Source organism: Microcebus murinus, chromosome 7, assembly GCF_040939455.1.
Source record: "Microcebus murinus isolate Inina chromosome 7, M.murinus_Inina_mat1.0, whole genome shotgun sequence".
NCBI classification, from domain to species: domain Eukaryota; kingdom Metazoa; phylum Chordata; class Mammalia; order Primates; family Cheirogaleidae; genus Microcebus; species Microcebus murinus.
The window spans coordinates 75,921,452-75,944,963 of record NC_134110.1 but is presented as its reverse complement, the minus strand read 5'-3'; positions in this window follow the sequence as shown (position 1 = coordinate 75,944,963).

Below are 23,512 nucleotides of genomic sequence, written 5' to 3'. Positions count from 1 at the left end.
TAGCATTGAGATACAACGCACTATCTATGGTATCACTAATTTGAGGTTAGAGCAGCCAGTTCTAGCTACAATATAAACATTAAAAACTCATCTGAAACTGAATGAAAAAAAAGGTAAAAGAGGCTTTTTATTAAAAAAAAAATCTCAAACTACCATAGAAGCTACTTTTCCCAAAACTTTGGTCCCTAGCTTTCACTATGTTACCTATTAGGCAAACTAAGTTTGACCATGTGATCTAGTTCCAAATTTAACAGAAACAATTTGGATCCAACCATCTTTTACAAACCGATAAGTTTATATTGTTAGTTATGGCTAGAATTCAGAAGTAAAAACTATTAGATTTTTGTGTTCATGTGTATACATGCTTAAATGTATTTATGTGTATGTACATGTATTACAGGTTGTGTCCACATGGCACTAAATTGACTTATAAAGGCAAACTCAAAAATTAAAGAAATAGGTCTAAATGTTTCTCAAGTTCACATGAATTTAATAAATTTTTGATAAGTAAACTAGGTTATTAAAAAGAGATTGATAAAATAAAAATGTCTTCAAATTGTCAGCATACATTTTTGCTTGTATTTACTACTCATTTCTATGTTTCTAAAGTATCAAGATTTGACACCAAAGTTATACAACTATAAACTTGGTCAGAAACAAAAAGATCTGTGTTTATGTGATTTTTAATAAATAAGACTAATTTGATATTGATGGTTTAACAAAAACAACTAAATCTTCTGAATTATTGACAAAATATTCATGTGTTTAACTTTAAGGTCCTTATTAAGGTGATATCTAATATTCACAGGCTATAAAAATGGGTAACAAGAAAATAACTTAAAATAATAAAGATATAAATAAACTGTTAAAATAATAAATTAGATAAATATAAATAAAGTTGATGCTTATAACAGACAATTCAGTTTCCTACTTGTTAGGTTCTTACCAAAATTTAAGGTGACTAAGAATAAAAATTCTAGTCAATATATTTGGTTTTATATATATATGTATATATATATAGACAAAAAGTTTTTAATAAAAAATTATAGAAGAGACATAAATGTGTTATTATAGAAAAAAGAGTAATTTTGTCTAACTCAAAGTTTAAAGTTTATTTTTGAAAAAAATAAAAAGAAACCAGTAAATATTAATAAAAGAGACAGATATAAAAAGTTATACATATAAAGATACATTTTTAAATAAGAAAGTTTAACAAAAGGGGAATAATTTTATATGAGAAAGGATCTTATATAATGAATTTTTATCCTAAAATAAAGTGAATGGTTATTTAAAAGGAAAAATTTAAGACAAAAGAGAAACTTCAAGCATGTCATAGATGGTCTCTGTAAGTGGTGATAAAGTTTATAAAAGAGAGTTTATAGAAGGATTTTATATGTGATCAAATTGACTATAATTTTAAAATGTAGTTAAAACAACAAGGGTCTCTTAAAGTGTTGATTTACTCTTAATAAAATTACAAAAAGTTTTGATTCTAATTCAATAATTTGCTTCTTTTAAAACTTCACAGATTTATATCCCAGAAGTTCAACTTTTGCTATGTTTTACTGCTTTTACTTTTTTCTCCCCTTGAAAAGGCTAAGATGATAAGTCTCTCCCTCAACCTTTTTCTTTGGCTCCTATAAATTTCTCCCCTCTGGCTCTAATGTTGTTATGGCCTGACATTAAAATCTTTATCTTGAAGATTTAAAAATACAATATTTTTCTCCAGTATAACTTAATTCTATACTCAGCTTTTCTTTATATGTCTAAATTATTCAATATGGTCAAAAAAACTTTTCATGCTGTTACTAAGAGTAATTTACCTCCCTATTTAAGCTACTAGTTTTTCTTATTCACATTCCTCTATGCTGTAATATGTACTCATGACATTGAACACTTATGCTGTTCATCCAGTTTGGCTTCCAAGTTATCTAAATGACTTTCCTATTAAGAAAAAAGAAAATGATCACCCTACAGACAGATGGATTTTCTTTACCTTTCGGCAACTGGCTTGATAAACAGAGATTTCATGTTTTATGAAGATAATTCCTATGCTGTCCATGTTAGATTTGTGATTGCTTTAAAAAAAAAACAAACTTTAAAAAGTTGAGGTTTTTGCATCCATATAACTTTCTATATTGCCTTTAAAGTCTTTTAATTGCTCTCAGTTAAATAAATTACTATTATTTTACAATATGCTACCCTTAACATGTGATTTTGTTTTAGTCAGATGTTTTGAAGCTTTTAACTTCTTTACTAAATATCCTCAAATCATATCAAAGGTATATCAAATATTGTTAACTAACCCTTATGCTGTTAAGTTACAGGCCTTGACTCATGGGTATTTAATACCAGACTCACATTAACAAATGTCTTATTTTCAGCTCCAAGAGAAAACAACAATCAAAATGAACTACTTTCATAAAACAAAGCAGGCCTGTATTCAGAGACATTAAAACTGATTTAATAATTTTCTTTCCCTCTAAAAATAATTACTAGATAACCTAAATATTTAGCTACTTATAAGTTTCATTTTTCTATCATTATCAGAAAAAGACATGATTTATAATTTCCTATCATTATCAGAACTAGACATGCCTTATAAACTTTTTGTTTAAAACATAATTCATTCGTATTTAAAAAAAAAACAACAAAAACATTTTATACAAAAGTCTCTAAGTTATTAGGCTCAAATGGTTATACTTTTTATAACAAAATTCCTTGCAAGTCTGAAACTAAGACCAAGATTCACCATGCTTGTAGATAAGATAGTTTATAACCTTGCCTTTGGTGTTTTGACTTTTGTTCTTATATTACCTAAAGGATTTTAAAGGATTAATAGTAACCAAGGTTCCCATTTCATAAGACATGACATTCAGAAATGGACAATAAAATAAAACATAAAGATTTTACCTGCCATATAATCCAACTGGTGCAAGTCTAATAATTACAAAAAAAAAAAAAAGATTGTTTAAAAACACAAATCTGTGTACTGTCCAAAAGCAGCTCCTTTGGGTCCTAGACCAAGAATCTTCTGGCTATACAGGTTTTGAATAGGTCACCACTACCACGCATAGCATTGCTCCTTATAATTTGTTGGCAAAGCCTATGAAACAGCCCTACAAATTCTCAGAGTTATCTCTGAGATATTGAGCCATGTCCCTAAAGCAAATGGCCAAATCATACTTCTGAAAACACCAGAAGACCTGATGGTGGCAGGTGGACATAAAATTGAAAGAAGGTGCCTCCACTGGGTGAGAGAAGCCAGGTGTCATATTATAGAACAGACTCAAAGCCTGTAACAGCCTCTGTAATAGGGACTATGGGAGAAAATACATCAGTAATAAAATAAAAAAATAAATTTGCCTTTGAGAGTTCCTTCTAAACACCTATGTTTATACCCGTAGGCTATATCACTGCTATCTGTAAGAAATGACAATATATTTTTAGATTGAACTACGACAACAGCAGCAGTCAACACCCAGTCTGACTATTGAGTTCACAGACATCTACCTGTGTCCAGTAGGAGTGGGATGCCATAGAATATGCTGCCCTTAACATCACAGAATTATGCTGACTAGATGAGCTCTCTAGAGAGTGACAACTCTACCCATGTGGGTGACGTCAACTCCACCATCCATCATTGGCAGCTACCTAGACCTCAGAATTTTTCCCATCCTCCAGCCATCGGTGAAACTAAGAAACATATCTTTACATTAATGAGACACCATAAATATTACAGGGAGCCAGCACACACCATTTTGGAGTTGATTGACATAAAAGGCAGCTATACGTGAAATGTTATATCAAAAGGCTCTCTTTACATAAAAAGACATAACCATACTACAGATTCCTTCATATACTCCTGGTTGATGGGATAACTACCCACCTTCAGCACATATCCACAATGCCAGGGTATAGGCATCCTCCTAGACTGGGAAACAAGACTGCCTCATAACAGCTAGAGCTTATATTATACCTTCAGAGACTGAGTGGTTGTACGGCACACACTTGTGGCTGTACCTCCCTCATAATTAGACTGAGAGATGTAGTATGGAGTGACCTTTCCTGCCAAGAGTTAGACATAAAGCTCTGCTCATGGTACCTAATAAGATAGAGGGCCTTGAGAGCTCATTTCTCCAGGTTTTTTACTTAGTGGAAATGGCCCTTAAGCATCCTCATTCCTGGGACAAGAACATTAGATGCTCTCACCCAAGTTACTGCTCTGGCCCAATTCACAGCTAAAGCACTGAACCACACAAAAAGTACTGTACAAATCTTAAGCCATAGCAGAGGTCATTGTCATTGGTGTAGCCAATTATTTTCTGATTTATAGATACATTTTCTATTTGCTCACCATTTCTTCTTTCAGTACATTCCTGCAGGAATTTTTCTTTCTTCTCAAAATAACATCCTTTAGAATTTCTTTTATTTCCAGTCTCTTGGTGGTCACTCAGTGGTTTAGATAAAATACTTTTATTTGACGCGTGCATGTCTATCTTATTGCTTAAATATATTTGTGATCATATCCTTTTTTTTCTTTCCATTTTTCGTTGTAGCCATTTTAGTGTCTTATCTGGACATTAATGTAATTGCTAATGGACATTAGCTAATTAGTAATGAAGCAAACCTTGGACATCTAATTTTATTGTTAACTGATTCTCTGACTTTTATAATGATGTCATTCTTTATACTTAATCTGTGATCATCTTTCGACCTTACACTGGCAAAATTTGTTATTTCTTGGTAATCAGAGGACACAACTGACCATACTTTCCTTCAGGCTACATCTAGAATCCAAGCCCAATAAAAGAATCTGAGGCCCTGATCGTTATATCGTATTTGGGCTTCTATGAACAGTTGTTCTCAAGGGAACCCTGGCCCTCCAGGTTGCCTAGCGCTCCAGCTCCAGTAATTCTGTGTTTATTTTTTCCTCTGTTTCCTTGGGTAAGTGGCAAAAGGCATTGGTACACTTCTCTACCTCCTGTGAAAACAACCATTCTATTCAGGATCTGGCTGTCCTGAAGTGATATATTCCCTAGAACATTCAGCCTTCCATAAAGCTGGAAGCAAAACTCTCATTACTTTTTGTACTCAGTGTACTTTCATATCACCAAAGAAAATACCTCAGCAAAAGAAAGGTTGGCCCTTTATCACAGAAGCTTCTGAATTCAGGATCACTACCCAGCCCCTTTGAAATTTTTGCTGATCACTAGTAAAATAAGTGTGTTTTAAATAAGGCTAAACTCATTACATTAAATAATGTGAATTTTTTCTATAATTAAATTCTCTCTTATTCGTTTGTTAGAAAATATTTTATGAAAAAAACGTGGGTGTGATAGATGGCAGAGTTTTGTTTTTTTTATTTTGTTTTAAGTGATTTACCCAACTTAAAAAAAAAATTCAATTCCATAAGCCAGGCATCCTCAAACTACAGCCCACGGACCACATGCGGCCCTCCAAGGACATTTATCCTTACCCGCTGGGTGTTTTTGCCACCACTGCCTGTCCTGCTTAGCAGCAAACTCGTCCCAGGCCCACAGTGCACATGTGTGGAATGTGCGCCGCACTCTCCGACAGCCCTCCAATGGTCTGAGGGACAGCGAACTGGCCCCCTGTTTAAAAAGTATGAGGACCCCTACCAGAATCACACATCTCTTTATTTTATTTTTGGGGGGGGGAAATCAAAATTTTGGTCCAACTGTAAGTATTTTGAGCTTATTATTCTACATATAATAATATGTGATATAGCCTTAGGTTCTGTGCATTAGGAAAAGAAATAACAAATCTTAATAATCAATAAGTAGGGAAAACAAGTTTCTGTACAAAAAAGTGTTTTGTATAGTTCACAAACAAATTGGGAAAGCTAAGATTTATTCACCCATTATTAGAAACTCCTACATTAAAAACTAATTATTTGAAATTGCAGGGTTTTGTTTTTCTTTATATTAATTTAACAAATTATATAGATCATGTATATGTACACAAAATGTGAATAAGAATGCTAACAATAGCCAAATTTTCTTAAACACTGACTCTTGTGCTGTATTAGAGTCTCATCATTAGAAGAAGTGAATTAAATAAGCTTGGCTGAGTACCCGCTGGTTATGAATGCTTCTTTTCAATGTGTTTGTTGTTCTAAGGGACACACTTTGCTCAGATGTCTATACTTCTATATATTTTACATGCTTTATATAATATATTTCTTTCTGTTTTATTTTATTTTATTATTTGGTTGTGTTTTTCTGTTTGTTTGTTTTTTGAGATGTGTCTTGCTCTGTCACCCAGGCTGGAATATAGTAGCCCAATCATAGCTCACTCCAGTCGTAAACTCCTGGGCTCAAGTGATCCTGCTGCCTCAGCCTCCTGAATGGCTGGAAATACAAGTGTATGCCACCATGCCCAGCTAATTAAAAAATATATATATTATTTTGTAGGGACAGGGTGTTGCTATATTCCCAAGTCTGGTCCCCAACTCCTGGCCTCAAGCATTCTTCCCACATCAGTCTCCCAAAATGCTAGGACCACAGGCATAAGCCATTGTTCTTGGGTGCTTTATATATTTCTAAATGCCTATATTCCTAGATGTCTATATGCATAGTTCTGCCCACTATGATGGGCAAATAAGCTATAATATAACAATGAGTCATCTTCATTCTTTAGAATGGAAAAGTTCTTTGTGTGAGTCTACTATTGGCTATATAAGTAAAGAGGACATTATAAATTATCCTCTGATCCTGAGGCATCGGACAAAGCAAAATGTGATATTTTCCATTAAAATTTATTATTGTGTGACAAGCTAGTTTTCATAATCTTGAACCAAACCTATGGCACTACATCCAAATAAAAGGAAGTAATTGGATTGTAAAAGTCAGGACCTCAAAGAATGTGATTTTCTTCTAATTGCTCTGACTTCATTCTGCTCAGGTCAGGCAACACTGAACTTTTTAATATTTTATAATTGTTTATTTTTCATTATTAGGGGTATATAACAGTGGCATATATTTATGGGGTACATATGATGTTTTGATACAGGCGTATAATGTGTAACAATCAAATCAGGGTAATTGGAGTATCGATCATCTCAAGCATTCATCATTTGTTTGTGTTAGGAACATTTCAGTTCCACTCTCTTAGTTACTTTAAATTATAGTATAACTTATTTAACATACTACTTTGCATCATTATAAATTCTAGTAGCTGTTACAGATAAAGATGTATCTATTTTCCCATGTGCAATATGCTCATAATCAATTAAAATGTATTTAGATAGTAAACAAGGTACACATATGAAAAATATTAAATTTGTTACCAGAGATAAAGAATTTATATGTGTAATTTTGAATATGGTTTGTCTATGATTTTTTTCCGTTTCAACTTCAGTATGTTAATGTTTATGTCATTATAATTCAGCAGTCCCCAACCTTTTTGGCACCTGGGACCAGTTTCAGGGAAGACAATTTATGCACAGACCTGGGTGGGAGAGATGCTTCTGGGATGATTCAAGTGCATTACATTTATTGCACAGTCAAACCTCTCTGCTGATGATAAAATGCATTTGCAGGTGCTCCCCAGTGCTAACATCACCTCCTGAGCTCCACCTCAGATCATCAGGCATTAGATTCTCATGAGGAGTGCACAACCTAGATCCCTCGCATGTGCAGTTTACAGTGGAGTCCATGCTCCTATGAGAATCTGATGCTGCCACTGATCTGACAGGAAGTGGAGTGTATGGGATGATATGTCCAATGGGGAGCGGCTGTAAATACAGATGAAGCTTTGCTAGATTGCCGGCAGCTCACCTCCTGCTGTGTGGCCCAGTTCCTAACAGGCCACAGACCAGTACTGGTCTGAAGCCTGGGAGTTGGTGACCACAGATGTAAATGATTTTAACCACCAGTAGCTAGGAAAATGATAAAGAAAATAGTGACAATGTTTGTTTAGGAGCTTCTCATTATTAATTGCTATTATTTATCATCTTTTATCATACCTCAAAGATATTATTTATTAAGAAAACCATGGCTTATGATCTTGAGAGTGTTAACTTCAAGATCATAAGGTTGCTTTTTAACCTTAAAAATCAACAAAATAAAATGTTTTCTACATTGCTCTTTTTGAGTATACTATACGATTTAAATCTTATTCATAAAACAAGTTATACTCAATATTTGACTATAAGATTTTAATAATCAGTTTAAATATAGCTTAGTGCTCAAGTTAACTAATAATAAGCTTTTGAGATTTATGGCTTTATCTTTCAAAAAAAGTCATATGCTCACTGCAGAGGATGAGAGAATCTCCAAGGAAGAGTAGGGTTTTGTCCTGGACACTTTGTTTTAAGTTTAGATTGCAAATTATTGTGAGACCGTAGGTAAATTACATCATTTTTGATCTCTCTTTTGAGATTTTGCATATTTTTTCAGCCCTCTTCCGCTGTTTCAGAAATTATTTTTTATGTTGAGCAAGTACTTTCAATTTTTCTTTTGCTTCAATTATATAATACTAACAATGACAGAAATCAATGTAAGAAAATGATCAAATACCCATAATGGCTTGTCTCATGATCAAAATTTATTAGAAATCAAATCTTAACAACAATGTGACTATATCTCACTCAACCATTATATAGCAGCTAAACTACTTAGTTTGTGTTTTCATACCCAGTCATATAAAATGTACACTCTCAGAAAGCAGCAGTAGTTCAACCATGACTTTGAGTATCTCTCAAGAGCACTACAGAACATTGTCAGAGGTGTGTATTTGCCAGTTTGTAAAACAAGGTTCCTGTGGGTTCTCTTGCACAGACTAGCTTTTTCTTTAAAACACCGTGTGTATTTTATTATCTTTATCTTTGGTGCTATTATCTTTAGCACAAAATCAGCCAAAATGTAGAGGATATATTTTCCCTTTGATTTTAAACTTTTAAGAAGTGAGTATGCAAAGAAACCTGTGATATTCAAAAATTGCTTGATATCAATATTTTCAATAAGCTTCAGAAAAAGCAACCCATTGTTATAAACAGAATTATACAAAAGTAACACATTTATACTGAAAATCTTAATTTACTCATAGTGTCTTATATTTAAATATTAACATTTTATCAATATATCTATATATATCAGTTTATCTTTGGCCTCTGCATAGACTTTATCACCTGCATTTATATGGAATCTAATACCAAAGTCTGGAACAAGTTTTAAATTTAAGCCCTTTGAATTTAAATACACTGTTTAATATCACTATGTCCTTCAATTTCCAAGAACTTATTACCTAGAGTATTGATAGATAATGGGAGTCAGGATAAAATAAGGACACAGCTAACAGAAGATTCTTACCCTTAAGCTGGCTGATAATAAAAGAATTGGCTAGAGTCCATTGCTGTATAAATGGTATGTAATGTTGTACCTGAGACTGAAGAGCTTGGGTACCCAGCATAAAAATGATTAAGGTCATCCCTGTGGATAGCAGGATGCCCAATCAGAGCATAATCCCACACACCGAGCACACACACCTACACAAATGTAAAAAGCAATGTTAAAACAGAAATATTATAAAGATAAAGGAAGTTGTAGAGTAGATGAGTCAAAATTACAGTATATTTTTTCTCTGTGTTTTTAAGAATTTATTTTATAAAATTAAAATTTTAACTATTTTATAAAATTTATTGTAAGAACTTTCATAAATATGAGATTACCTCATAAGATATGAGATTACTTTTTCTTTCATAGTAAATTATTTAAATGGTTTTCAGGCATGGACAGGCATGTACATGCTAAGCTGAAAAGTTTTAATATTTAAGTCCCAATTACAAGACTTTCCTCCAGAGCTCCATCTGGAAATCACAACAGTCTACATGATTTCCCTAAGGGTCTCCACCAATTGCCATAGTCCTAAGCCTTCTCGCCAACCTCTATACCCTTGCTCTTATGCCCTTCCTCTGCTCAGCGTATGTCATTCCTGTTATTTCTGTCAGATGAAATTCTACTCATCATTTTTGCATAACATTGTCTTCCATGAAAAGCTGCTTTCATTTCACAGGATTAACTGCAGCATCTGGCCTAAGACTAGGCACATGGTATGGAGTGAATAAATGTTGAAACAAAGAATCAATTTATTCAATGGACTTTGTTCATGCTACATGTAGAGGACTTAAAACATTACATTTATGACTTGGAGCATATTTTTATGGTTGTCTCTAATGTACTCTGTACACATTGAAGGCTGAGACCCTGACTTCTTATTCAGTTTGTTTCTTCCACATTTAACCATATGCCTAGAACATGAGGTCAGGTACTTGCAGCATATTGGGCTTGGGTTGCTGTAGCTTTGCTTTATGACAATTTGTATTCTATTTTAACTACTCAGAGCTTCAGTATCCCTCATCTTTGTAATGACCTTACAGGTAATTAAATTTTCTTACATTTCTATCCTGTTCTAAAAATCTGTGAACCTGTGCTATCATAACTTGTTTGCTTTCATGTTAGAAAATTGATGTGAGTTAAAAAAAAAAAAAAGCAAACACATAAATAATTGAAGTGATTAAAATTGGGGCAAATGATCTCTATTCTCCCTTTCTACTCTAAAATTTTGGAAATCATAAGTAAACAGCTTAGTTGACAAAATTATCTTGTACTTAAATTCCTGTGAAAATAAAAAACTACCAGTTACTGACCTACGTAACATAAAGCAAGTTCATTACAAAATTCATTAACACAAAGTGTTGAACATCACTGAATCTTTACTAGTCAAATTATCCTATTGAAATTTTGGAGTTTCCGAATAAAATATTCTAGCATTTTATCTGTCTATCTACCTATGTATATATGTATGTATCTGTGTATGTATCATCTATCTATGTATCCATCTATCTATGTTTCCATCTATGCATCAATCCATCTAACATTGATTTATCTACCTATCTATCTACGTGGTGATGTCCATACATACCTTATTTTATCTAAAATCCTTCAGAACATGGGTTATAGAAGAAAAAATTTTATCAGTTACTCTCAGTACCAATCTCATCCAGGAATTATGTAGCTTCCCTAATTTCTAAGTCTCTGGAAGATTATACAAATGTGAATTATTTTGTTTCTCTGTCCATTTGTCTAACATGCATTTTCATTTCCTTAGACACATGCTTTCATCGAATATATTAAAACAAACATCTCAAGTTTTCATTATAAAGTATTTAGTAGAAAATATATGCTTGTTCTACTATTCTAGTTTTGTGGGCCCACTGAAATGTTTAATTTGCTTCTGGGATGCTTAGATATTGCTATAAATTTAGATACTTCAAATTCTTCTTTTGTTCTCATTCCATAAATGTATACAATATCATGAATCTCACTTTTCAATTTATTATATTGAAGGTGTTTTTTGTATATGTATTATTCTCAGTTCACTTCCTATGGCCCTAGCTTTTTATTGTAATATAAGGTAAAATGCCTAATCTGAAAGCTACATGTTATCTTATACTCTTAATTGATAATGTTTTTGACAGATGTCTTCTAATTAGTTATTTGCAAAGTGACAAATTTGACCACAGAAAATATTTTAATACTTCCAATATTTCACCTGGATATTTATTACACATGATATTTGTCATATGCAATCCATGTTATCCCAGAAATTTAGATAATTTTGATATAGATTTCAACTCTCTTGCTATACTAAAATTGATGCATCAATTTATCAATATAATCAAATTTATACATGAATAAAATAAAGTTTTGATAATTTTTCAACTAGAGAAACAACTTCAGCAGTCTCACCTTAGATTCAGACTGAGAGAACTCATCACATGATAAAATAAAATAATAAAAAGTAAGCAAAATAACACCAGCAAAAAAAGCAATGTCAATTATTAAATAATAATGCTTTCTTCTTAATTAATAAAATGTGGTATATGTATACCATGGAGTACTTTTCAGCTCTAAGAATCAACGGTGATATAGCACATCTTGTATTTTCCTGGATAGAGCTGGAACCCATACTACTAAGTGAAGTATCCCAAGAATGAAAAAACAAGCACCACATATACTCACCAGCAAACTGGTATTAACTGAGCAGCACCTAAGTGGACACATAGAAATGACATTAATTGGGTATTGAGTGGGTGGGAGGACAGGCATATACATACATAACGAGTGAGAGGTGCACCGTCTGGGAGATGGTCACACTTGAAGCTCAGACTCATGGGGGGAATGGTGACAAGGGCACTATTTGAAACCTTAAAATTTGTCCCCTATAATATGCTGAAATAAAAAATAAATAAATAAATAAATAAAATAATTACCCCATCTCATTGATTAAAGTATCTACAATCCCAGTATAGACACGAGTATCAAGATATTTGGAAATACAAGGCTCAAAGAAAGAATTATGGGGAATATTTTGAAGATCATAAAATATGACTTCATCACATGAAAGAGCATTTTTTAATAAGAAGGCTTTTGTATCTCATGTTCATAAGTTCTTTCCCCCAGGTAGTAATAAGCATATATTCCCTAATTTTAAAACTGTAAACCCTGAATTTTCACGGTCATCACTCTCTTTGGTGGTCTATTATTTTTTTTTCTAAAGAATATAAACTGATTTAAGAAGTCAAATAGTCTTACACAGTATAAGAATGCTATCTTTTAATTGCAATTTAGTTTCTTCTTTCTTATCCAGGGTTCAATGAACATACTTTATTTCATCATTATTACTATTTATAACTTTCTTTACTATTAAATCTTACTGCTAAAATATATAACACTGAAACAACAGTTGCCATTCTGTGTGCCCAAACACATATAATTGAAATGCAAATGAAAGATGAATAATAGGTTTAAATTAAAAGTTTAAAAGAACTAAATCGCTTGAATATTTCTAAAATGTGTTTAGTAACAAAATATTTGCAACATACATGACAAGAAATTGGGTCAAATCAGGGTTTTTGAATTCATCAATATTTGGCAACAACATTGAGATAGTGACAGTTTGTTTAGAGAAAAATCAATTTAAGAGACAGAGTCTGGTATCAGATTGCCTGGAAATAATACTTTGTTTCATTACTCATTGTCTCTGGATATGTGGCAAATCGTCAAGCCTTTTCTAAGACTTAGTTTCCCAATGTGTGACTATAGTTATATTTAAAGTCATTAATAAACTTTATCTTGTTTCAAAATGATTTAATATTTAGGGATACCTATACCTATTAAAACCCTGACAAAAACCATAATTTGTTTCAAAATGTAAGTGCATCTGAAGTATGGAGGGTTGAAAGAAATATATATATGTGTATATATAGTATCTAAACAAAATAAGACTTAAACTCTTATTATTCATTAAAAAATTCATTGAACATAAGCCTATTCACCATACATAGATAAATGACAAATATGACTCCAAGATGAAGAATTAACAGAATGAAAGAATATATCCTCAAAGAATAGTATAAGAAATATCCATTTTCTTACCTTTCTTGTTGAATAATTTATGTATTTAAGGCTGCATATATTTTCCTTTAGTAATCTTTTTATCTTTCCCTCATAGCTTTGCTATGTACTAATTTCAGTTCTAAAAATACTGCAATCACTATTTTAACTCCCTCTTTAACATAAAATGTATATCATAACACATTTTATTACCCAAACATGTGTTGCTGTTTTGTTTTTGTATGAATCATTTTAAGCTAAATTATACTGCTGCTTTAACAAAGAGCACCACAATTTTAGGGACTTACAAGAAAAATGGCTTATTTCTCACTCCCATTTTGTTTCCGTTGAGAATTGGTTTTAGCTATATTCTTATGTGCCTTATTCTAGGATCTTGGCTGAAGAATTAGTGCAGGTCTGTAGTATGCTATTTTGTTGGCAGTATTACATGATGACTCCTAAAATTTCCAATTGGAAATGTCCCATATTAATATTCACATTTAATTCACCAAAGCAATTCAAACTTGGAATTAAGGAGGCCAGGAAATATAATCCTACCCTTCTTGCAATAAAGTATAGAAAACATTGGAGAACAATAATGAAAGCCATTACAATGTTTCTAGCTTGATTAAGGCACAAAGGGTTATAGATTATGTTATACTGATACTCTGAAATAGTTTAAACTTTGTAGTCAAATATTTACATCCAAATACATGTGATTTCCATCTGATGGGGACAGAATATAATGTGCGTTTTAGATTAATTAGATCAAATGGATTAGGCAACAAAGCATCCACTCAAAATGATGAGGTCCCTTGAGATGCAGGGCAAAGGCAGGGGCTTGAGCTAAGAGTGGTACTATGAGAAAGCTAAATTCTCATCTGCTATAACATGAAGTAAACAGCAATTAAATTTTTTAAAAAACCGGAAAGAGCAACATACCTTGTTATTTGGAAATGGGAAGTAAATACCATAACAAGCAACTGATTAGCATTGAAATTGGAAGTATGAAGAGTGTAGGAAGAAAGAATATGGGGCTAGAGAAAGCTCCTTTTCAAAAGGTTAGTTTTTTTCTCTTACCTTTTATATATATTTGATAAAATTAAACATTAATTCAAAGGTTTTAATTTTCATATTAATATAATTTTAGTTAATAATTAGTGGCTCTTTTTAATCATAAGAGATGGAATGGGATTTTTTGTTTGTCTTGCTTTCAGTAAGGAAAAATTGAAATGATTCTAAGGTGGTTCGTGAATCTGTATTTTGAAAAGGAAGTACAGATTATAAAAGCCTCTTATTAAGGTCATACCAAAAATTACAGAAACCGTATTTCACAAAGACAATCGAAATACGTGCAGCTTCTATCAAATATTCAAGGATAAGATGAGTCTATCATTTGTAAATTAATGACAAATAGGTAAGTAATCAATAGATATGCAAGTGGTGGGAAAATAGAAGAATCAAGAAAAAGTCCAAGTTTATTGCATTCTGAAAAAGGAGCACTGTATATGCTTGTATAATATTATAATAATAGTACAAACTCTAGCTGAACTGGAACTTCTTGATGTGGTATGGAGCAGTCACTGAAAATCCCAGAAGAAATGAGAAGTTTCAAGAAAAAATAATATTTATCATTTAAAAAAATTATCTATTATTTACAAAGGTCATTTTATTTGTGAAACTTTCATATAACTGGCCTTCTGGGTATCTTTGCTAGTCTTTATGCTCCATAAATTCTCTGCCATGTTACATACTTTTTGTTCAGTACCATCTCTTAAAATTCATCTCCTGGCTTTGGTAAGAGTATATTATTTTGTACTTCTCCTTCTTTGGCATCTTTCATCCTGTTTTCATTACTAGACTCTAAAAGCCCTGTTTCTGTTTTGATTTTCTACTCTATACATGTTTTGCTTCAATAATCTCGTCTTTTCTCTTTTTCCAATGGCCATCACTTCCAAACAGTGACTACTGTATGTCTATTTAAAGCTTGATCAAATCCCTACACATAGGATTATTCAATAACTTTGTAGAACAAAGAAGTTATTTAATGGATAAAAATTAGTGTTAGGGATATTCTACTCTGTAGAATATTAAATCATAGGTAGAATGGATTCTTAGTGAATTATTTTGTTCCTATCCTAGAAGTCCACATTTTACACAAATAGGTTTATATGTAACTTTACAATTGTCAACATTGTTTCATCTGATTATTTGGGGATAGTTTTATAAAAATTAATTTGATTCATAATTGTAAATAATGCTGAGAAAGTAAATAACAGAAAGGATATAAATATTTTTGGTAGAATGGCTATGAGGCTGGAAGTTTGCTTTGATTATATTATCTAAATCTTACAAAAATGCTGAAAGATAGATATCACTAACCTCATTTATTATAATAAGTGAAAGCCAACTGCTGAAAGAGAAATTACTTATCAAAAGTAGCAACATTTTAAGTAACAAAGACCAAGATGAAGGCCACCCTTGTGATGATTTCTCTTATCTAAGAAGAACAAGTTTTAAAAAGACTATATCATGAATAATGTACTAATTATCATTTTAAGCTGTGAAATTTAATTACCTAATATAATTAAAGTCATATATTAATTTGCCCACATCTTATTCTTGAAATTAATGGCAAATTAGTTATTTAATGTATAATTATGTGAAAATTATTAACTTCATTTTTCAATGCCTGTTCTTTTGGGAAAAAATCTTTGAATATTGACTAACCAAACATAGCAGTGCAATTTGTAGTGGAAAATAAAAATACAATACTGACATTTATATAAATGTTTGTAGCTAAACCACAAGTTATTGAGATCTAGTTGCTGAGGTCTGGAAGCTGCTAGTAACTTGTGAGGATAGGCTAATATATGTAACATACAATTCCATCTTCATAGTAGCTTCACTGGTGTTACAAAGTAAATTACAGAGTCTCAGCTCCTTACAGTCAAGGACAAGATGCAATCTCCCTTGCGACAAGACTAGCTTTTACATGACCTCTAAGATTAACATAAAGTGATGGAGAAAAGAGTGTCAAATGGAGGTTGGCTTAGTTTGTGGATAAGAGGAAATGGGCTTGATCCTGTACCAGAAATCTCTGCCACAGTTACCTCTGTGGCCACTAAATATCCACTTCATTCTTTATTTCCACGTGTACAGTATACTCACTCCTCCACAAAAAGAAAACCTAAAATACTACCATTTAGTAATAATACATTCCAATTATGGTCTAGGATCTGTAAGGGAATGAGCGGTACTTACTAAATCAGAATGTATTTGCTCTTGGTCTAATCAATGTATGATATAAAAAGCCCCCAACTTGGTTTATTGGTGTATCTCACCAATACACTGTAGTATACAGGGAAAGGATAACTATTATAAAAACATCAAATCTGAAAGGAAGAGATGGGAAGATTTTCAGCAGTTTCACAAAACTGCTGGGAATCTTATGGGGGTGATCATGGGGTCTCTGCCCTGACAGTGGGTGGTATTCTCTGATTAGGGCTCTTTCTGCTCTTTGAGAGGAACTCCCTTTCTGATTTTTTTTAAAAATAAATATGGGCACTGCTCTTTAGTGAGAGGGAGTCTTCTTTGACCACATTTGAGATGAATATTAGTGTAGTTTTTTTAAAACATATTTTTAGAAACCGGACTTGTAGGTCCTTGGACAATATAATTCTCCTCAGAACTTAAAGGGCTTCTGATCTGTTCCCACTCAGTTCTTTGTATTAGTAACAATATATAAATATTTCTTAAATCTGCATCATTTATTTGCATCCTTTTCCAATTTCCTTATTAATACTTTAATGGCTGCTATCTTGAGGCTATCTATTTTGTGCAAAAACTGAAAGCCTGGGACTTAATAGGTCTTTTCTGTTTTCTCAGACTTATTTTCTTCTCCTTTAATTTAAAAGCACACACATTTCCTAAGACATCAATGTCACAAACACTCAGGCTCCTTTTTCTGGATTCCTTTCTGTTTCTTACTGTACTTTGTCTAATTGTCTCTGAACCTATCTTTTCCTCACCCAGCATAGCTGATAATTGTTAGCACACACTAACATTTTCACTTTCCTATAACTCCCCCTCGAGTTCTTGGCATAAACTTCCTTCCAGGTTATTGCAGGTAGTAATGTCACAAAATGTTTTGCCCCAATGTAACATGGACCTTTATAAAGGAACCCTCTGGAATCGACTTCTATAACTCTATAATTCTATAGGAATGTTGTTACTCATGTTACCTGTCTTCCAGGGTTACCTATCTGAGTGAATGGTACAATCATCCACTCAAGTAAGTGCTCAAGATAAAATACATACACACCAATTCATACACACCAATTCTTATTAATCACAAAGTGCTTTTTATTCTGCCTCATTAATATCTCTTGAGACCACTCACTTCTCTAATCCTTACTACAAAATTCTCCTAACTGATATCCACGAATTTGGGCTTTACTGCTTAGCAAATATGCAAATAGGATCACATCATTGCTCCTCAAAATTGCTCCTATTACCCTCAAGAGAAAATTGTAAGCTACTTCGTATAGCATTCAAATTATTAAAGTATCCAGACCCCAGTACCCTCTTATTCATTATCATTCCCAAATTATATTCTAACCTTGGGCCATTGCTCCTAAAGGCTAAGTTTTCTATCTCTCTTTTTTGCTCCCATGATACCATCTGTTTCCCCATATTTCTACACTGTAATTTTCTTGCCTTCTTGTTTGTCTCTTCAATAAAACTTGCCAGATCTTTGAGGACATCTGCAATGTTTTCTTTGTCTTTATATCATCAGTCCTTAATATATTCCCAGGCACACTGTAGACACTCAATACTACTTGTTGCATGATTGAATGAAAGCAAATATTAGATACTAAGCACTCTCTACCTCACCTCTTTCAGTCACCCAAGTAGTGCAGACAGTAGTGGACATCTTTTCAATTACAGGCTCATTATAAGCATCTTAAAAATATATTCATGTTCATATTCTAGAACCAAGATTTAGGCACCTTAGAACTTCAGGGATAGTTGAAATATATATTGAATGTCATAACAGAAAATATCTGTATCAGTGTGTGATGGATACTGAAATAGGAACTTCATGGAAGAATCTGTTAGCAGCAGCAGAGAAAAACTTTTGTTTTTCTTTGTTTGTTTCTGTTAAAGAAGGAAGGCAGATTAGAGGCTTCCAGTACCTAAAAAGAACAAATGTTTCTCTATTTTCCTTTTGTCTGTTCTCCCTAAAAATTATTAGTGCACCTCTGGAGGTTAGTGAGCATGTGGACTATGCAGCTGTGGTTAATATAAATACTAGATCTGAGCACATAACTTGTATTTCTAGAGGAGGTATGTATATTGCTAAAGAACCACTAAAGGGAAAAATAAGGATGGTCTCAAGGCTGTTGTTTGACACAAATTCCTGAATCCACACTCACCATCAAAACAGACCATCAAAGCAACACAAAACAAAGCAAAATCACAAATTCACATTTAGTAAATCTGAAGGTGACCCAGTAATCATCACTGTAAATAAGTATGCCAGGTGATTTTAATGTGGTTGACTAATAAATCCCATTTTAAAATATGCTGGTGTAATGTATAAGGCATGTGTATAAAGTTAGATCAGTGGGATTGAAATATCCTCATTACCAATTTCTTTTTTTTATTAATAAATATACTCAACTTCTCTAAACCTTAAATTTCCCTTTAGGCACATCATCATTTGTGGCTCCAGAGCATGCTGAGTGAATTGGTTATAACACAATACTTTATGAGCAGCTGTACTTCATGATTCCCAAGAGGTCTGACTTTCTTATTTTTTACCAAGACGGTGATATTGCCTAAGAAGAAAGTCAGGTTCCACATTTCACTTGACCAAAAGGTTTAGATTTTGTCTCTTAATGAAGATTGAGAAAGGGACATAATTATATCGAATAAGGTAGTTCCTAGCCCACAAAGTCCAGCTGCAGAGAAGCAGAACTAAGTGAGAGCTAATTAACACTATCTTCTCTATCAACCAATACTGAGCACATTACGCTTGCTATCAGTCAGTAACTCTAAGATGCCAATTATGAACTGTCTTCTATTTTACTTATTTTGTCTTTACCTAGATGGAGCAATCCAATCAATTTGTTTTCCCTTTTTAGTAAAAGGAGGATCAAAAAGAAGCAAAATATGCCCACACACCTTTTTTTTCTGTTTTACATAGAGAATTGTGTAAATTCATTAACTCATTCTTTTTCAGAATCCAAATTAAGGTGTGAATCACATAGATAAGGATCTATTAGTTATTACCTACCAAATTATAATTAATTTTTGATTCCTCTCCTTCAGTGAGTTCAAATTAACAAGTAAATTAGTATTAGTAAATTAACAAGTATCTGAATTAAGTCATGATTAATTATCAAGTATCACACTTTCAAATTATACATTATAAGTATTTACTGATAAAATAAATATTGGTGAAATACTGGTGTGGATTAGGAGTCATTTTCTTTATTCACAATTGTATCCTCTCTGAGCTAAACAACAACTACAAGAATTATAAAGTTTACTTACTAGCACATGAGTTCCAAAAATTATGTGTTAAATTTCAATATTTATTTCTTAATCTCTAGAAGACCTGTGAGTGTGTCTTTCAATAAAAATGAGGGTAAAATAAGTGAAATGTTCCCTGAATGATTCTTCTACTTAATTCATTTATTTATTAAATATTTCTTGAACATTTACCAGGTGACAAACTCAACACCACATTCTAGTGATATAGGAATGAGACCGGTATACAATTGTTATCATGAGATTTCAATTGAGTGAATACTTACTATAAAACAGTGAAAAAGATGAAGTTAATCAGGTGATAGAATGAACACTTGTGATGTCTTTGTTTTCGGCTCTACAGTGAGGCACCATTATATTTTAATTTAATTTTTTGAGATATTTATAGATTCACATGCAGTTGTAAGAAATAATACAAAGCAGTTTCTGTATACTTTTCCTAGTTTCCCCCAGATAATTTCCAAGCCTCTAGTAAAATATTTCAACCAGCATATTGACTTGAATACAATTTATCAATGCTAATCAAATTTCCCTGCTTTTTTTTTGTATTTGCATGTGGGTGCACATGTGAATTAAGTTCTATACAATTTTGTCACCTGTTTAGGTTCATGTATCCGCTACCATAGTCAGTTACTAAATAAGTCTAAGAGCACAAAAATCCTTCCCATTTCCCTTTTTAACCACACTCATTTCCCAACTACCTCTCCATCCTAAACCCTGGTAACAATAAATCTGTTTTCCATGTGTATAATTTTGTCATTTCAAGAATGTTATATAAATGAAATCCTACAGCCTATAACCTTTTGGAATTGGGTTCTTTTTAATTTAGTGTAATTTCCTTGATAGTCATCCAAGTTATTTTGTTCTTTCCTTTTTATTTCTTGTATGGATATACCAGTTGCCCTAACCATTCACCCATTGAAGGATGTTTGGATTGTTTCAAGCTCTGGCCTATTACCAAAAAAAAAAAAGAAAAAAAGAAAAAAAAAAGCTTCTATAAAAATTTCTGTACAGGTTTTTGTGAAGATATAAATTTTCATTTCTTTGGGATAAATGCCCAAATGTACAACTGCTAAGTATATTACTAGTATTTTGTTTAGTTTTTAAGAAACTGCCAAATTGTTTTCCAGAGTGGCTTCAACAATTAACAGTCCCAATAGCAATGTATGAGTGACCAGTTTGCATCCTCACCTGCACTTAATGCTGTCACTATTTTTTATTAGAGCCATTATGATGGTTGTGTAGTGGCATCTCATTGTGATTTTAATTTGCATTTTCTTGATTGCTAAATATGTTCAATATTTTTTCATGTGTTTATCTGCACATCATAATTTTTGTTTTCTTACTGTTGAATTTTGAGATATATGCATACACACAAATATATATACACACAAACACCTGAAAGATATTGCAGATTTAGTTCCAGATTACTGCAATAAAGTAATTCACATGAATTTTTTGGTTTTCCATTGCATATAAAAGTTGTTTACACTATACTGTAGTCTATTAAGTGTGCAGAAGCATTATGTCTAAAATATAATGTACATATCTTAATTTAAAAGTACTTTGTTGCTAATAATTGCTAATGATTATCTGAACCATCAGAGAGTCATAATCTTTTTTGCTGGTGGAGGGTCTTGCCTGGATGTTGATGGCTGCTGACTGGGGTGGTGGTTGCTGTAGTTTAGGGTGGCTGTGGCAATGTCTCTAACATAAGACAGCAGTGAAGTTTGCCACATCAGTTGATTCTTCAGCACATTTTGCTATTTGGTAGCATTTTACCCACAGTAGAACTTCTTTCAACATTGGACTCAATCCTCCCAAACCCTGTTGCTACTTTATCAACTAAGTTTATATAATATTCTAAATTCTGCATTGTCATTCCAACAATGTTCCAAGTATTTTCACTGTAAGTAGTTTCCCATTTCAAGAAAACACCTTCTTGAAAACTCACTCATAAGAAACAGCTTGCAGTGGTTCAGTCACATCTTCACTTCTAATTCTAGTTCTCTTGCTATTTCCACCACTCAAGTCTTGACCCCAAATGACACCTTTTTCCAATACAAGGCTGGTTTTGTTTACACTGAAAATCTGTTGTTCAGTGTAGCCACCTTCATCAATGATCTTAGCTAGATTTTCTGTATAACTTGCTTCAGCTTATATGTTGCCATTTGTTGTCTCAACTGTACTTTTATGTTAGAGAGATGGCTTCTTTCTGAAAACCTTATCAATGGACCTCTGCTAGCTTCACACTTTTCTTCTGTAGCTTCTGCACCTCTTTTAGCCTTCATTGAATTGAGGAGAGTTAGGAGCTTGCTCTAGATTAGGCTTTGGCTTAAGAGAATGTCATGGTTGGTTTCATCTTTTTTTTTTTTAATCATTCATGTGTTCACTGGAGTCACGCTTTTAATTTCCTTCAAGAATTTTTCCTTTGCATTTGCAACTTGACTGTTTGACACAAGAGGACTATAGATTTCAGCCTATCTCATCTTTTGATATACCTTCCTCACTAAGCTCAATCATTTCTAACTTTTGATTTAAAGTGAGATACGTGCAATTCTTCTTTCCACTAGAGCACTTAGAGGCCATTGTAAGGTAATAATTAGGTAATTGGCCTAATTTCAACATTTTTGTGTCTCAGGGAATAGGGAGTGGGTAGAGCAGTCAGAACATACTTATTGATTGTTTGCTGTCTTATATGGGTACAGTTTGTGGACCCCCCCAAATTATTACAACAGTAACAGTAAAAATCACTGATCATATTTCAGCATAACAGATATAACAATGAAAAATGTTGAAATATTGAGAGAATTATCAAAATGTGACAAAGAGACATAAAATGAGCACCTGCTGTTGGAAAAAATGGTGCCAATAGACTTGCTCAATGCAGGGTTGCCACAAAGCTTAAATTTATAAAAAACACAGTATCTACAAATAGCAATAAAGTGAAACACAGTAAGGAGGTACACCTGTATGAGTTGCTGGAAGAGGTTGAAATCCCCAACTATAATTGTTGTTTTGAATGTTTCTGCTTTCAGCTTTCAGCTTTTGTTTCATTTGCTTTGAGGCTTTGTTGTTTAGTGTGCATGTATTTAAAATCATTATGTCTTGCTGGTGAACTGTTCTCTTTATCATTATGTGATAATGTCCTCTTTGTCGCTAGTCATTTTCTTTGTTCCTAAGTTTACTTTAAATGATACAAATGTACTTATTCCTGCTTTCTTGTGGTTAATATTTGGGTAGTACGTCATTTTCTATCCTTTTACTTTCAGTCAACCAATCTTATTATTAAATGTGAAATGAATGTATTCAAGGCAGTATATATTTAAGTCGTGTTTTTAATTCATTTTGCCTATCTCTGTCTTTTCACTAGTATACTTAGATTATCTATATTTAAGATAATTATTGATATGATAGAGCTTATGTCTACCATTTTATTACTTATTTTGTACCTGTTTTCTGTGGCCTCATCTTTCTGTTTCTGTATTATTCCTTTTTTACAGTTGCCTAAACTTTTAAAAAATTCCACCTAG